Raw genomic sequence first — 15,355 nt, 5'->3', positions numbered from 1 at the left:
TATCTCCTCCAATCTCTGTTTCTACTGAATAAAGAATTCATACTTTGGCAAGATGTGTGTTGCGTGATTTAATATTATATATAATGCCATGTGGGGGTTTTTAACCACAGAAGTATTGGAAACTATTAAACACCTTAAAGGAACTGTAAAATCTCAAAAAAGTGTTGTTTTTTTTAAAGGAATGATCAATTAATGTACTGATTACATTGGTAAACCTTTTGTTTACTTCAGAATCACTGCTATAGTTAAAATAAACAATCTGCTGTGTAGCCATGGGAGCAGCCATTCAAGCTCAGTATAAGCATTAGATAATTGATAAGCTCTTTAGTATACAATGGAATTCTTTAAAACTTGCCTATCTGCTCTATAACCTGTGCTTTTTCAGCTTTGAAAGGCTTCCCCAATGGATACACAACCACTTGCTTATATGAACTATAGTCTTTCTGAAGCAATTGCAGCAGTTGTAGCCTGTGCAGGTCAGCAGTATATTAGATTTCAATACTTATTTTTAAAATATTAGCTTTTGGTGCTGCGATTATCTTAAACTGTTATTTGATATAAAGATGGCAGCTCCTATGGTTATATAATATATATTGTATATATTACAGCTTGTCAAGTGAACCGTGAGTAATTCTAGAGATGCAAAAAAAAAAATATGTTAGATTGGTTTTCGTAAGGCAGTGGACTGGTCTTGATGTGTAATCTAAATTCACTTTGTATTAAAGATCATTGTTTTTTTTGTTTTATTTGTACTCTTCTTCAGAGCAGCATCAAGATTAACATTTTTCTGACCAAAGCTCTTCTTAATCTGTTTTACATAGTGTTGTAGATGAATATATGCATTAACAAGTCTTCTAAAGAGCCACCATTCTGAAGCTCTGAGGTTGTATACACAGCATAACAATTACATATAAAATAAAACTGATAACCACTGCAAGAGCTAAAGAAGGTGCAGTGTGTAGGGAAAAAGTAGAAGGCGCAGTGTGTAAGGACTGGCAAGTTCGGTAGTTGGAAAAGGAGAGCTGTTGAGCATTGCAGGTAGTGGCTTATATGCTGAAGCAATGCTAGGTTAGATGGGGATAAGCGTCTCTAAGAAATGTTTTAACCTTGTTTAAAGGTACAACAATGAGTCAGGTGAAACGTGAGGGGTTTTCAGGTATGCTGCTGTAGCAAAGTCTCGATAGTTGCGTTAGGGTAAAGGTATTGATTGAGTTATTCAGTAGAAGAGTAATAAGCTGTATGGTGAGTACCTGAAGAGAAGTTCAGGGATGAATTGATTTGAATGTCAAGGTTATTAGTTTGAATGTTCTCCTGACATTGTATATAGTGTGGCATGACTGAGAATACCTTCTGCAACTCTCTGTGATTCTTTAAAATAAACTATGGGTGAAGTACCAAATTTTTAAAAATTGCAAAAGGTGGGGGGAATTCACAAAACTAGTTAGGACTAAACTCCACTGGAGATTTTGTAGGATAGTGTTGGACCAACAAAACACATCCTCCAAGTCACATGCGTCAAAATATAATGGGACAGATACAAGAATCTTACAAGGGAGATTTTCTATCCAACATGACTGTCTGATGGGATGCATGCTTCGTCTTCATCTAATTAGATGACCTCTGATGGTGTTTGACTGGCATTTTTTTTCCCATTGAAATACATTAACTGCCAGATGTAGCTGCATGAACAAACTATACCATCCAACTTTTGGGCAGATTCCATTCAGTAAGAACCTCCCATGTAATTTTAACCTTAAACCAAAATTGCATTTACACAAGTCGAAGCCAGACAATTAAATTGACAATCATTTTAATTCCAGCTTCACATTTTTCAACATTGATATACAAAATATTAATAATGGCAGTAGTTGCAATTTCTATCTTTTATTTCCCTTATGTAAACCCTCATTTAAATGTAATGTTTCCTAAGCAAGCCAGGGATTGTGGGTTTGTGTCCCATCTGGGGTGGTAGGTGATGGTTTTTGTATCATTCTGCAAATTTACACTTTATTTGCAGGTATTGCCCTCGGCTGCCATATTGACCCTTTTTTCTCATGCTGTTTTACTCTATTTGGCAGTGCGGTAAAGGATGTTTATTGTGGCTGAAGAGGGAGGTGGAGGCCATATAGGCCAAAATTGGTTTTGAAGCCACATATCTTGAGGAGTCCCGAATAGCCACTTTTATAAGAGAGAGCAGTACCAAAGGTTGAGATTAGAGAAGACTCTGAATGATTTGGAAACCATTCCAGTGGTGCAGTCTGTGGAACCCACCAAATTTAATTAGGGTTCTGGTAAGATACAAAAAAGTCCATTTTGAGCAGGTGAGCACAGCTGATTTTTTGGGGGCATTCTGAATTAGTGTGTACTGTGGTCTCTGTGAAGCTGTTGGTTTTCTGTACTATTAATAATTTATAAATATAAATTGCCTATAATTCACATATATTCCTGATAAAGACTTAAAATGATGTACAAGTATGTTATCCAGAATGCTTGGGTCCTTGGGTTTTCTGGATAACAATATTTCCATACTTTGGATCTTCATACCTTATCTATCAGATGTCCTGAAAAAAAAAAAATTATCCTAGGTATCAAAAACGGAACACAAAGGGGATTCTTTTTTAAATCTGATTGTTAAAATCTTGAAAAATTCTAGTTTTTTTTCACTAGAAAATACAAATTTTTTATACCCCGATGCTGCAAAAACCTCTCGAGGTTCTGTATAAGTCAATGTGAGAGGAACCAATCTGGATTCTTTGTTGGTTTAGCCTGAAAATCAGACTTTTTTATTTTTTTGACGTTTGCAAAAACTCAAATAAAAAATTCAAACAATTCCGGGAAAAAGGCACAAAAAATTTGAGCAATTCAGGGAAAAAGATTTGGGTTTTTGCCTGATTTTATTGAGTTTTGCCGCAATCCGATTAGATCAAGTTTTTTTTTGTTGTTTTTTTTTTTTAAAATCAATAAGCTAAAATCGGGTGTTAGAGTTTGGTCGTGTTTTTTTAAATCACATGAGATAGATTCAGATTTTAGTAAATAACCCCCAATATGTTCAAAACTATCTGGCAGGGTAACTGAAGTGGAAAGTCTTCTGGCAGTGAATGGATTAAAGTGTTTGCAATGTATCAAGGAGGTAATCTAAAAGTAAAAGATCACAAAATGTTCAAAAATGGTCTAATAGAGAGTGTAAATTCTTCTGAGTGAAAGGGTTAAAGTGTTTGCCACATATCCAGTAATAATATAGGACACTCAGCATTTCTGCCCTGCATGTCTAATAGCAGAGGTAATTGTTTACAGAAGTATAAAGAAATGGTTAACACTGGCCGAAATAGCTCAGTTGGGAGAGCGTTAGACTGAAGATCTAAAGGTCCCTGGTTCGATCCCGGGTTTCGGCATGAACAATGAAGTTCTCTTTTAACAATCTACTAATTGTATTTGCAGTGTAAAATTCAAACAAAATCATTATATAGAGAATAAAGTACCCCCTCTTGTAAAATATAAGGATATTATAAGTTACCAAGGAGTTTCATGATCATATAAAAACACGAGGCCGAAGGCAACTGGGGGTACTTTATTTATTATAATACACAAGTTTCAGTGAGTCATGTGACAGAAATGACATCAGAACTCACCGTTTATAAGGATATAATTTACAGGATATTCATGGCTTTTGTGTATTATATAAATATACTATAACTGATGTTCAGTCCTCAGTAATGTGCACAGAAGTCACCAGATCTAGACATAAGTGTGGTCATGTGACATATCTTACAATTCAGAACATGGAGGGATTTAGACCAGATGGTGTTAATCTGCATATTCTACTCAAGATGATCAGTGGGGCCTTCACAGAGCCTGCAGTAGCATTTGAATTCAGATAGTTGCTTATGGCTTCAGTCAGGTACATATTCTTAGGTCCATAAACGTCTTAGAGTGGTGTCTGTCTAGAAAAGAATGGGATGAATGAAAAGCAAAAGGGAATGGTAACGGGGTGCAGGAAAGAACTGATAGAAAATACAGCACCAAAAGGGCAATGGTTACAGGGAGCAGAATAAAGGAAGGAGGGTGATCCAAATGAAGAGATTCAAAGGAAAGGGGAACTATTGTGAAAATCAAATTGTCTAAATGGAAAGATATGGTGAAAATTAAAATATTTAATACCAAAGGAGAAAACTACTGTGCATGCTTACTTACATCCAACCTTCCTAATTGTAGTGAGGTCTGATTACTGTTCACAATGATCCAGTAAGTGTTTGGCACTTATACAATAATTTATTTATTCACTTTTTAACTAATTTAATAGTGTAATTTATTAAATAATTTAATGGAGTGATTTCAACTATGCACACACAGTAAGGAATTAATCACCAAATTCTGATTAATCCAGTACGTATCATTTTAGTCCATTCAACGGTGCAATTTAATTATTTTTATTAATTTGTAATTACCACTGAAGCAGTGTGGGGTTACCTTATTTCTAATTAATTGGTTTGAAAATAGAAATATTCTCAAATGTATTTTTTTTTTTAACAAAAATGCTTACTTTTTAAATAAAAGAAGCAATATTAGACTACTAGGAGTCTTTTTTTCTGAGAGCCAGTCCAAGTTGGTGGGATTGGCAACACTTTGCTGTGATGTTACAAAACCAGTAGCAATGTCTGGCCCCTATGCTGAATGCAAACCATTCTTCCAACAACTACCTGCCCTTTTTCTAATTAAAGCTGGCCATAGACGTAAAGATAACGTGGCACAACAATTTGTTTTGTATGATTTCCGGACCATGTTTTTATCATCCCAACATTTTTCATACCATGGCGATCGGTCGTTTAGTAGATTGGACAGGTTATAAGATTTCTGTCGGCTAATGTTAGGATCCCTGCATGTGCTGCCTAATCTGACACTATCAGTGGGTGACTAGTATTTGTTGGACATAACTTGCAACTTGGACATAACTTGCAAATTGGAAGATTACGCCATACGATAGGCTAAAATCTGCACGTCTATGGCCAGCTTGAGTCTGCTCTATATACTGTGGATTTTATTAGCGGTCTGGTCTGTGCATTGTTCTGGATAAAATAAAGATAAAAGAGAACCTGATTCAAACTAAAATATATAGATATTAAGATATCATATTTTGCTTAATATAAACAGATATATAAGAAACACAAACTATTTTATGCACAAAAATAAAATCGGTTTGGAAAGGCTCCCAAATGTGTTAATACCAAATACTAAATGTATATTGTTATGGAGATTCTGACTTGAATACATCAAATATACCCAGCAGAATACTACCACGTTTCGGATGCACTATTCCACAAGTCTGCATTATTTAGATTTTCATTATGTAATAATGCATTTTTTTAAAGTACACATTCTGGTGAATCCGAAATAGGTAAAGTTGCTCTTTTATCTCCAAACTACAAAGCTTTCCTAAATGTAGTGGTTTTTATGGCTTTTCTAAAAGTTGTCTTAAAAATCTGTCACATTTATCTTGTATTTCTTACATACAATGATAAAACACCCTAAATATGAACATCAGGAGTTCCAAACCATTTCATGCCATATATGCCTATGTACACAATTGTTGGGCAATTAACAGGAGTGTGGCTGGAGCACTTAAGATTTCAATTGGCTTTCTATAAAAATATGCCTATGTATACCATCGTATGTGGCCTGTAGGGACCCCAGTTTAAAACAGTATATATTAACCCTTTAAGTGCCAGCAGAATTTCACATTTTGGTTACGCGAAATGCCAGCCGTTTTTGAAACATTTTGTGCTCTCTCACTTTAGGGGCATTTTCTGAGGGGAAACCTATAGTTTACCTAGGAAAACTATACATTGTTTTTTTCGGTAGAAACTGAGCTTTCTAAATCTGCCTGAGTTTTCATGTATTTCCACCTGTGCAAAAAAATTTATAGTGCTAAATACCAAAAAAAAATTAAAAATGACCATTTTTCATCGTATATCAATTTATACCAGAAAAATATTTCATTTTACGGATGAAAATCCAACTGATTTGGAAAGCCTTATGTCTCTCGAACGTGCCAATACCAAATATGTATAGTTTTAGGGAGATTTAGGATTTCTGTACAGCAAAAACTCCCGGCAGTATATTACCGAATTTTGAAAGCACTAAGGCAGAAAACGGCATGCTTTAGATTCCAAGGCAAAAAATCCTGAAACCGTAGGTTTACCCCAGAAAACCATACATTTTTGAAAAGTACACATTCTGCCGATTACAAAATGGGTAACTATGTCTCTCTACTCCCAACTACCAAACATAAAAGCTTGTCTGAACATAGCGGTTTTTCAACAAAAAATTCAAAATTCTGAAAAATCATTTCAAAGGTTTTATTTTGCTGCTCCGCATATCCCAAACTATATTAGGTACCAAGAAAAAGCACCTGAAATATGATTGCCAGGGGTCCACTGAACAGTTTGATACCCATTATGCATAGGTTTACCAAAGTATCTGGCATTTAGAGACACCAATATGAAGTTAGCACATCCAAATTGTTCAGGACTTTACTTCAGCTACTGAGAAATCAACACATTGACTGCATTTTTTGTGGGGTAAAAACACAGAAATATATGTTTACCCCCCAAACCCATATATTTTTGGAAAGTACACATTCTACTGAATCTAAAATGGGTACCCATGCCTTTCTGCTCCAAACTACTGAGTCGCAAGGCTTTCCCAAAATTGTCGGTTTTGGTGAAATATCTGAAAATTGCCTCAAAGCTTCAACTTCCCAGCACCATATCACCCATGTGTCATTACGTACTAAGAAAAAGCACCCTAAATATGATTGCCAGGGTTCCTCTGAACATTTTGGTGGCCATTGTTCATAAGTTTACCAAAGTATCTGGCATTTAGAGGCCCCAAAATGAAGTTAGCGCATACAAACAGTCCCGTGGGTAACTTCAGCTAATGAAAAATCAACACATTGACTGCATTTTTGTGGGGTAAAAACACAGAAATATATGTTTACCCCCCAAACCCATACATTTTTGGAAAGTACACATTCAACAGAATCTAAAATGGGTACCCATGCCTTATTGCTCCAAACTACTGAGTCGCAAGGCTTTCCCAAAGTTGTCGGTTTTGGTGAAATATCTGAAAATTGCCTCAAAGCTTCAACTTCCCAGCACCATATCACCCATGTGTCATTACGTACTAAGAAAAAGCACCCTAAATATGATTGCCAGGGTTCCTCTGAACATTTTGGTGGCCATTGTTCATAAGTTTACCAAAGTATATGGTATTTAGAGGCCCCAAAATGAAGTTAGCACATACAAATTGTCCTGTGGGTAACTTCAGCTAATGAAAAATCAACACATTGACTGCATTTTTGTGGGGTAAAAACACAGAAATATATGTTTACCCCCCAACCCCATATATTTTTGGAAAGTACACATTCTACAGAATCTAAAATGGGTACCCATGCCTTTCTGCTCCAAACTACTGAGTCGCAAGGCTTTGCCAAATTTGGCGGTTTTGGTGAAATATCTGGAAATTGCCTCAAAGCTTCAACTTTCCATCATCGTATTGTCCATGTATCATTACCAGCATAAAGCATCCTAAATATAAACATATGGGTCTACTAAACAGTTTGATGCCCAATGTGCATAGATATACCAAACTATGTGGCGCACAGAGACCCCCAAATGACAATAGTGTATATACATTTTCACGACTGACGCGCTGGCTGCTGCAATATAAGCACCTGGTGTGTGTAATATGCGACATTAGACCCCCCTAACAGTACAGAGACCACAGAAAACCATATATTTTCAGAAAGTACACATTCTGACGAATCCAATATGGGTAAATAAGTGTTTCTACTGCAAACTGCCAAACTGCAAAGCAATGCTGAACATAACGGTTTTTATCAAATTTCTGAAAATCGTCACAAAGCTTGAATTTTACCCCATTATATGCCCCACAGTTTGTAACGTATGAGCATAAAACATCCTAAATATGAAGGCCAGGGGTCTACTGAACACTTTGATGCCCAATAAGCATAGATATACCAAACTATGTGGCGCAGAGACCCCCAAATGACAATAGTGTATATACATTTTCATGGCTGACGCGCTGGCTGCTGCAATATAAGCACCTGGTGTGTGTATTATGCAACATTAGACCCCCCTAACAGTACAGAGACCCCAGAAAACCATATATTTTCAGAAAGTACACATTCTGACGAATCCAATATGGGTAAATATGTGTTTCTACTGCAAACTGACAAACTGCAAAGTACTGCTGAACGTAACGGTTTTTATCAAATTTCTGAAAATCGTCACGAAGCTTGAATTTTACCCCATTATATGCCCCACATTTCGTAGTGTATCAGCATAAAACATCCGAAATATGAACGCCAGGGGTCTACTGAACACTTTGATGCCCAATATGTATAGATATACCAAACTATGTGGCCCACAGAGACCCCCAAATGACAATAGTGTATATACATTTTCACAGCGGACGTGCTGGCTGCTGCAATATAAGCACCTGGTGTGTGTATTATGCGACATTAGACCCCCCTAACAGTACAGAGACCCCAGAAAACCATATATTTTCAGAAAGTACACATTCTGACGAATCCAATATGGGTAAATATGTGTTTCTACTGCAAACTGCCAAACTGCAAAGCAATGCTGAACATAACGGTTTTTATCAAATTTCTGAAAATCGTCACGAAGCTTGAATTTTACCCCATTATATGCCCCACATTTCGTAAAGTATCCGCATAAACCATCCTAAATATGAACGACAGGTGTCTACTGAACACTTTCATGCCCAATATTCACAGATTTACCAAACTATGTGGCGCACAGAGACGCCCAATTGGATATATAGTAGATAAAATTTACAAGACATAACAAAATAATACAGAAAGTGTGAAATTCAAATAAATTACTAAAATCCAATAAAACCACAAAAATCTATACTTTTTTTTTCAGACTAGTGTAATCAGACATCAGAATTACAGTTTGAATATTATAGCTTGGCAAAATAGGTTTTACGGACAGAATAAAGCAAGCAACAGTTATGCAGCGCTGAAAATGCAATAAAATGGCTAACAATGCACCAAAATCCCTAAAATTTCCAAATAATCACCGAAATAACATACAAAAGGTATTGCACAGTACGGTTAGCGAATACGCTATTCGCAAAGGCAATAAAACATTTTTTTGGGCCAAAAACACAACGATGCAATATGAAAAAAAAAAAAAAAAGCTACACAACATTGTATGTGTGTGCGCATGTGTACAATTGGTAAATTGCATGTTATGTGCATGTGTTTGTGTGTGCAAGTGTATGTACCCCCCCAAGTGTGTGTGACCCCCCTGATCCCCCAAAAAATGTATGTGAGTGTGTGTAAGTGTAAATCTAAGCATGTATTAGTGTATAAAGTGTGTGTAAGTGTATTTTGTGTGTGTGTTACACTAACCTGGGGTGTGTAGCTGCAGATCTGTGTCCATGATGGCAGGAGGAGTGGAGAAGCAGGAGGGAGTCGCCAGATCCGTTGACCCGATGCGTGGGCGTCGCTGGAGGGACCCGGAAATGCAGGCAGCAGCAGCAGCGCGCAGCCACGTGCGTCTGTTGCGTTTATGGGGCCCCTGGACGATCGCGCCCCAGGAGCCCCTTTCCCACCCGCTCCGCTCGTTGCCTAGGGGGTTCTGAGCGAGCGGGGAAGGAGCGAGCAGCATTTAAAGCCGCTCCTGAGCTCCCCCGCACGCATATGCTGCAGAACGTAGAATCTACGTTCTGTGGCATTTCAAGATACTTTTCCACAGAATGTAGATTCTACGTTCTGTGGCACTTAAAGGGTTAATAAACACTGGGCAAAGTGGCACCTTTGCAGTTACCCATGGCAGCCAGTCATATGTTTGCTTTCAGTGTTTAACTTGAAGCTGGCTGAAAAACGTATCTCTAATTGGTTGATATGTGTTACTGCCCATGTGCAAAATTGCTCAGTGTTTATAAATGAGCCCAAGAGTGTCCAAATAGTTTTGGGCAGATAGTGTTTTATACCAATGTCATTATAATTATGCCATTCAGGTGAGTGGTGCAATCTGGTGAAAGCCCAAATAACTGAGACGTACCATAGTAATGGTTGTAATCCAGAAAACATTCCATTTTAAAATAAAAAAAATATTCCAAATCCTATTTTATCATATTAGTCAAACATGGGGAAACCTGATGTCCATCCCCATGCACTGGCTACACAATTAAATGGTTAAGGGAACTTGGGGAATGTGTGGAGTGCAGTGACATCTATGAAGTTCTGAATGGAAAGTGAAAATAATTGCCTGCCCCACCTCTATGCCTAAGGCATAGAGCAGGGGCAGACAATATTTGATTGACAGCTGAGATTTTGAAATGACTTTAAGCTATGAATGCTTACAAATAATTTGGTTTTCATGTTTAATTTGAAAAGGACTTTTACTATACAGATTTTTATGTCTGAGAGATCGGTCCACTTTAAGGAAGTAAATGGCAGTCAAATTTAAATTCCATGTCAAGGTAGGAGTTTTAATACCTTCACGTGTTTTTGATGTTAGGTCACATTCCAATACAGACCATATGATCGTATTGTGTGCACAGAATATTCATTTTCTATATGTTTGTACTTTTGCATATGCCTGGGCCATGGGCTCTTTTTAATGTTTGTGGTGAAAGCAGGCAATGATGATCTCTTCCCTTTAGTACAAAGAGATGAAAGTAGATTAGATCAGTGTAACATAAATACTTAGTGCTTTTCACTGATTGTAAAGAGTTGGGCTTCACTGGATTGTCTGTGCAACTGAAGCAATATAATACCTGTGCTTTAAGTTTTGCAGTTTACCTGTAGTTTAGTATTTCCCATACTTATTATGGAGAATACTAGACTACCTGCATCTAATCCTTTTAAATAAGCAGGTCATACCTTACCACTTGAGATTTATGGTGTTGGACATTGTTTCCTACTTCAGAAAAGGGGTGTGAATCAAAATTTAAGCAGAAAGAAGTGTGGATTCAAAATCCTCCAATCAAAAATGGCCCTTCTACACCTTTAAATCTAATTTAGCAGTATAGATGATATCAAGTGTTGTCTAGTTCTTGGTCCTCACCAAAAACCAGTATAATGCAAAAAACATCCACTGTATGCAAAAACAAGACAAAGAAACACATGTTGATGTATTATTACAGTAATATTTAATATGAAAACAACAAAAACAGCCAAGTAAATCCTGGAAACATAATTACAAAAAAGGATTTTGTTTGCAACAAATCCTATTTAAAAAATACAAAATGAATGATACCAAATTGCAGTTGTAGTCCTTCTGCTCTAGCGCTCAGGCTCATCAGATGAATCATCCTCCTCTTCTGATCTTGGGGGTCTGGTGGGTGGCTGCCTCTCTGGGGCCGTGCGCTTTGCTTGAGTATGTTCAGTGTGGTCAGATCCACGTTTCCTATTCTGACCATGCCTCTCACGTAGAGGAGGCTCAGCTTGAAACTCAGTCATTTGCCCAGTGGGTGTAGGGCAAGATTCCTGCTTGGTCTTTTTCTGAAGCGGCTCTTCAGAATTTGATATGAGCGATGTTTGTGGAATTACTGCTTCTTGATGGTCTGGGTGTTTCCTCTTGGCATTTAAGTGCTCACCATTAGGATTTTCCCTAGATTGATTGTCCAGGTGGTGAGTCTTCTTAGTGCTCTTCCCACTTGCTGAGTTAGCAGGATGGTGTTGAGTGCCAGTTGTAAGTGCATCACTGCACACACCTCTGTACTGGGAGCTTACATGTGACAAATAACTACTAAGAGGTGGGCTTGAGTCACATTCATCTTCAGAGAAATCTGAAAGACTTGACAGCTCCTCATCTGAACTCTCACTAGAGATTTGTTGTGTGCTTGAAGCTGGGGCTGAGGCTTGCTCATTTGTAACATAGGAGCAGCTTGGGCTTTCATCTCTCAGCTCCTCTTCACTGAGTTCAGTCCCAACAGAAGAAGAAGTGTCCTCTGTCTCCGTAAACTCTGTCCCCCCTTCTTGCACAGTCAGGAAGGGCTCTCTGCACAGGGGACACACAGGATTGGTTTCTGCCCACTTCACTATGCACTGGTGGCAGAATGTATGTATGCAGTTATCTGGGTGGGAGATATTCTCTATCCTCTCCATACATATGGGGCATATTGCCTCCTGTAGGTTGACATGTGTAGTGCTTGTACTAGATCTTGATGGTTGTTGGTAATTTCGCATTATGATAATAAAATAAACTCTTTAAAAATCTGCAAAATAATAGTAGCATAAGTTACAAAACAGCCTTTATCATTGTCTAAACAACATTATTAGGCCCATGGCTCCTAAGGTTAGACTTGGTTTAAGAGACAAACACTCATCACTTCTCATTATAGTAAGCTGAAGGAACTTTCAAAACATGATTTTAAAGAACTAAACACATTTTGGTGTGTTTGGTAGGATTTTTTGATGTATGTCAATAAATATAAGAAATGTTTCAGCCTATAGATTCCTATTTCCACAATCATCCATCTAACTCAAATGTAAACCTAAAGAAACAGCATACATTAACCAAAGTGATGCCTAAAGCACGCTTAGCACCCCAACATTAAAACCCCAAACAGGTATGAGATATAGAGGAGTAATTGATAAAAGGTGCTTACCTCTCGATATCCAAGAAATTAATGATGGCTCCTGTGGTTGGCTCTGCTTGCAGCACGGTGTTTGTGATGTCATAGAGGTCACCATAGTGACCGTTAACAGACATATCCAAACATTAAGTTGCAGTGGATAAGCGCTGATATCAATAGGATTGCTGGTGGTCTTATAAAATGTCAAATGGTTAAAATGATTGGAGCACCCAGTGTATTCAAATTAATACTATTAAGGCCTCTGCATTCCACTACATATTGGAATATTGTTGGTTGGATTTGCTTTCTTTCAGCCATAAGATCATTATTGAGGTTGGCCACTCAGCAGTGACCGTTGCAACTGGGGACATCTTTATAGACAGAGGGGGTGATTTATAAACACTAGGCAAAATAGCACTAATCACTAATTGGTTGATATGGATTTCTACTGCCCATGTGCAAAATTGCTCAGTGTTTATAAATTAGCCCCAGAGTGTCCAAATATTTGTTTATGCCAATTTCATTATAATCATGCCATTCAGGTGAGTGGTGCAGTCTGGTGAAAGCCCAAATAACTGAGAAGTACCACAGCATGTTGTAATCCAGAAAACATTCCACTCGGGTCTCCGTGACAGGTATTAGATTAAAGCTGTCAATGAAGTATAATGCAGTTAAATTTAAATTTCATGTCAAAACAGGAGTTTTAATACCTTCACGTGTTTTCGAAGAGCTTTTGATGTGAGGCCACATTCCAATACAGACTGTATGATAGTATTGTGTGCACAGAATATTTATTTTCTATATGTTGGTACTTGTGCATATGACTGAGCCATATGGTATTTTTTTTCTTTTAAAGTACGGCACAAGTTTATAACTTCCTATATACTCAGAAATGAGCGGAAGATGCCATTTTTTTTGCCTCAGACGTGGTGTTCACCAGACTAAGAAGCCAGAGATATTCTCCCTCTTAAAATCAAACTACGAATTGAACTGAATTGAAGATAACTAATCTAAAACTATGCCCTTCTATAATATACCCATTCTTCAAAAAATCTTGTTTCCTCTCAGTGTGTTGCAACTTTCCAGGGAAAAAATGGAAGTAGTTAAGCCATGGGCTCTTTTTTATGTTTGTGATGAAGGCAGGTGATGATGATCTCTTCCCTTTAGTACAAAGAGATGAAAGTAAATTAGATCAGTGTAACATAAATACTTTGTGCTTTTTTTTCCCAAGATTCAAACCGTGGTGTCTTAAGGGGTTTAAGGGTGGGTACTTATGACATAGCTTAAAATATCTCAATGTCCCCGCAATATCAAATACTGGAGCTGCCAGTTCAGTAGATAGTCCTGGTCGCGTGCAGTCCTGGTTGCATGCGGGTGACGTCACTGCCTGATGCATTTTGTCTTGCGACTTCCTCAAAGGCTTTGTGATCTGTGTTGCACGCCTTCCTTTTGCCATGCGGCATTAACCGTGGCAATGCAAGTTCGCTCACACGCACACTCCTTCCCCCTGCATTGTCCACGCGTTGCCTTGGTATCCCGTTGTACCTCCTCGGTTTAGAGCTACTGTATTTTAAAATTACATATATAAAATCCTATCGCACATCAAACAAATAGAAATGGGTTAAAACTTACATAAGGGCCCCTTTTTTACAAATGTCATTCAGAGTTTTGAATTCTCTTTAAAGCTAAGGAAAGGCAATAAATTACTTTAAATTACCTTTAAAAAAAATGTTTTCTTATAAAATAGGTCTCAAATTTATATCGACATTTAGAACTTTGGGTGTAAATGTTTCTAGGGAATACTGTATATCCATTTACTTTCACACTGTAAAGTGGTTTTTACCAGGTCTCCCCGTCTCCACCCATTTTCAACCTCTTCTATGCCCCAATAAATTAATACTGATGGTTTCATTCCATAAACCTCTTTGAAATGTTTGGACACACTGTGGTTCTCTTTTCCGTTTTTTATATTATTGACATGCTCTCTAATTCTGTCTCTTAGCATTCTATTGGTTTTCCCAACATATTGTAAGTCACGTGGGCATTGTACATAATGAATAACATTTTTATGTTGTACATTTAATGCTTTATTTAATCTTAAACTCCCTTTTATTAACTCCTGAGGTGAAGGATTTTTATTTCTTTCCATATTTGCAAGCCTTACATAGGAGAGTATGTATAAAACCCAGCCCACACTATCATATTTCCTCCCTTTGCGTTAACAATGAATGATTTGTTAAAATCTGTTTAAGATTCCTTGCTCTCTTAAATACTACTCTTGGTTGCTCTAGAATGATTTCTGCAGTTCTGGATCACACTGTAATATGCTCCAGTGTTTCTTAATAATTTTGCCAATATTTTTGGCTAGGGGATTATATGTGGTGGAAAATACCCCCTCTTTGTTTCCTTTTTTGTTTAGGAGACCCCTTCTTTCTATTCCATTTACCTCATTTCTCTTGATTCTTTAAATAACTTAAATTGCTCTATTGCCTTGATTAGGCAATAGACCAATTTGACTCAAGTCTGCAATCTGATTTGAAATAAAATAATCTATGTGTGTGAATTATAGGTAAAGTAACCCCTTAACTTGCACCTCCGACTCATATGGTCTAACAGTCTAACTGTTCATTTAAAACTTATTGTTCATTGAATTTTTTCTTAATTCTGCACATCTGGCTAAAGGAAACACTTTTAATCCATTGAGGGTGGTGATTACTAC

General features: G+C 37.3%; 1 non-coding gene across 1 annotated transcript; it reads left to right on the top strand.

The window, feature by feature from the left end:
* The first annotated feature begins 3,319 nt into the window (after positions 1–3,319).
* On the top strand, positions 3,320–3,392 carry trnaf-gaa. The gene has a single exon. It is a non-coding gene; the product is annotated as a tRNA-Phe (tRNA).
* Positions 3,393–15,355: the final 11,963 nt, after the last annotated feature.

This window comes from Xenopus laevis, chromosome 7L, assembly GCF_017654675.1.
Source record: "Xenopus laevis strain J_2021 chromosome 7L, Xenopus_laevis_v10.1, whole genome shotgun sequence".
In the NCBI taxonomy this organism is placed as follows: Eukaryota; Metazoa; Chordata; class Amphibia; order Anura; family Pipidae; genus Xenopus; species Xenopus laevis.
Note: the sequence above shows the minus strand (reverse complement) of the source record. Positions and strands in the feature narration are given on the sequence as shown.